Here is a 3295-nt window from a genome sequence, read left to right as displayed (position 1 = left end):
TCTAGTTATTCAGCAGCTCTTTGTCACATTAACTATTTCACAAAAAGCTTTAAAGAATATTTGGAATGCGAATGTGGTGATGCATGATTCTGACGTGTAAATTGTGCTACTCTTTGCAGTATGAAAGTAGTTTAGTGAATTATATATGGTCAAATAAAGGGAAAGAAAGAAAGAGAGAGAGAGAATGCACCAAAACACTATATTTCATTAAGTCTTTGTAATTGTATACATGTATCCTGGGTTGATGAATGTGTTTTGGGACAGCATACGACAAGCATCAACAAAATAATAAATTCCATTGATCTTGCTCGATAATTATACAGGGTATAATTTTACAGATCACTGTCTTTTTATTTGGTTTTATTCTGTTTAATTGCCTACATGTATCAAGGGTAGTTGAGGGTGTTTTGGGACAGTTTTTGTTGTTTTAGGGTATACAAGGGGTCTTTCATTTGGTGATAAATACCAATATGGGGATTAAAATCTCACCTGATCTTACTCGATAATTATGCAATGCAGGATTTTACTGATCACTGTCCTTTTTAAGGTTTGATTCATTATAATGGTATACATGTATCCTGGGTAGGTGAGAGTGTCTTCGGACAGTCCTGAGCTAGCCCCATTACTTTCAGGGTGACAGATAGAAAAATTAAACTGTTGGCTGTCTTATTCATGCATACGTTGTTGGAAATAATCAAACATACAATTTGCTGAACAGATTTGGGGAGGAAATAAGTGTTAAAAACATTGCCTAACCTTTTAGTACAGTTTTTGCTTTAATATCCAAAGGAATAGACTATGGAAATCTTGATGACGCACACATTATGGTCAACAAATTATGGTTGCCTGATTTGGTATTAGTTAATGAACCGACAGTCTACCATTTTTCTGTTAAATACCTTGTCAGATGGTCAAATGCAGGAATAGGTTGCAGATGTGCCTTAGTTATCTTTTGACTGGGATTTCCTACAATTTGACAAACGTAACAAGATTTATGGTACTTATAAACATCGCATTTAATTTTCGGCAAATTCAAATCATTCAGGATATTGAGATAAGTCCTGTTGACACCAAAATGACCAGCATTCACTAGTTTTATGGGCTAGACTGTGCGTTTCCTGTATATATGACCTAGGACCAACAATTTGATTGCACATCACCAGCAGGTACATCAGATGTCTCCATTTTATTATAATGTCCCCATTTTTCCAAAGTACCAAACTGGTGCTTGATTGGCTTTAATGCCTAAAACCCAGTTTTGTGTCTTCTCTGAGGAATATTAATTGGGGTCCTATAACTCACATTAAAATGACTTCCATGCTTATAAAGTAGCTGTTACTTTCTGAACAGATATTGTACAACCGCAGACATAAATTGGCTAATAGTTTTTATTATTCTGTGAAGAAACTAATTTACTTATGACTCTCTCTCTGTCTCTCTCTCTCTCTGCTGAGTGGTTAAGATATTTTAATTATGGAATTAACCTTATCCATTGTTCCAAGGAACATACATTAGGGATAAGAGGCCAAATTTACAAATTTCATCACAGGTTCATAAATATAATAGTTTTGTGAAGGTCAAAGTATGAGAAATAAAACATTAGCAAATAAAATATAATCCTTTTCAGGGATTTTCGCTCATAGCAGGTGCAAGCAAGCATTTTTGTACAGTATATATATTGAATACTCGTCTTAATTTACAAGTGTATGTGGTACACAAAAGGTAATGTGTCTTGGCCAATCCAGAATTTACAGTTTTAATTCCTCAGAATTTGCAATGACAAGTTTATCTCCAATCCAAAAGCCATGTTGCGTGAAAAGATTGTCTTCATTCATGTTTTATTCATGTGAAAGTGAAAAACAAAAGGGATTGGCAAATAAATCCATATGAACAATGTAACAAGACAGTCCAGGTATTTTTTCCTTACAACTTCCTACCTGAGTGTATGATAATTTTAGCTTCAGACTAATTCATCTAACAGCATCGTTTTTATGAATGCCGGTTTAAATTAAACTTTTGTCTCTTATATTTCCTATGAAAGTTAAACATAGGACTGTATATTGTTTTTATATTTTTATTTTGCTTTTTTGCATAGTTGTATTGTGTTGATACTTGTTGTGTCATGACAATATTAACTTATGTTTCAAACATGATAGAATAATGATAAAATCACAGACAAATGAAGATGTTTATGTGGGGTGGTGGGGGTGTTGGATGCTACAACAGCCTGAGCAGTGACTAGCCTTAAAAAAAAGCTTTTTTCGAAAAATATGTCGGGGGTCATATTCTTCTAGCAGAAAACAATCACATCTGTGGAAGATAATATAACAATTTGTATTATCCTTTAAACTACTACATTAATTGCATATCCAAATGTATCAAGCACTTTTAGTACTGTACTGTAGCAATAATAATACAAACAAATTGAGCTGGTTACTGGTAACGATAGCAATGTTATTTATATTCAATATATTACATTTGTATAATTGCTACCAAAGGATATTTCATCAGCGAGATACCAGACAATTAGTGATCTAATCTGTACTATAATATCGCTTCATAGATGGATGAATACGCTTTTAAATAATAAAAAACTGCAGTTTCCAGTTTTGTATCTGTCGAAATAAAGCATCTCATAATTGTATGGAAGTGTTCTTTATGTTTGCATATAGAAAATATATTTCATACTCTTAGAATTTCTTTTCTTATGTAATGAATCAAGTTCATATTTGTGTTGCATATATGCTTTGTATGTGATGTCCTTGTTTCACGTCATTTGCCTCTTGCTGTTGTATTGGAATCGGAGATTTAAAATGAAATTGGATATATGACGTACTTGTCACATACATCTTGTGACAATACGTGCATTCTATTGAATAATCATCCATGTCATACATATATAAGAATTCTGTATAATTTGAGTATTTACCTTACTTCTTGTTATATATATATATATATATATATATATATATATATATATATATATATATATATACAGAGAGAGAGAGAGAGAGAGAGAGAGAGGGAGATAGAGAGAGACATATATATATATATATATATATATATATATATATATATATAGATAGAGAGAGAGAGAGAGAGAGAGCGATATATATAAAGATATATACATATATAAATATATAGAGAGAGAGATATATATATATATAGAGAGAAATATATACATATAGATATATATATATATATAGCTACATATATATAGAGAGAGATATAGATATATATATATAGATATATATATAGAGAGAGCGATATATATATATATATATATATATATATA

This window comes from Sinohyriopsis cumingii, chromosome 12, assembly GCF_028554795.1.
Source record: "Sinohyriopsis cumingii isolate HCF-2022 chromosome 12, ASM2855479v2, whole genome shotgun sequence".
Taxonomy (NCBI): Eukaryota; Metazoa; Mollusca; class Bivalvia; order Unionida; family Unionidae; genus Sinohyriopsis; species Sinohyriopsis cumingii.
This window is presented reverse-complemented; position numbering follows the sequence as displayed.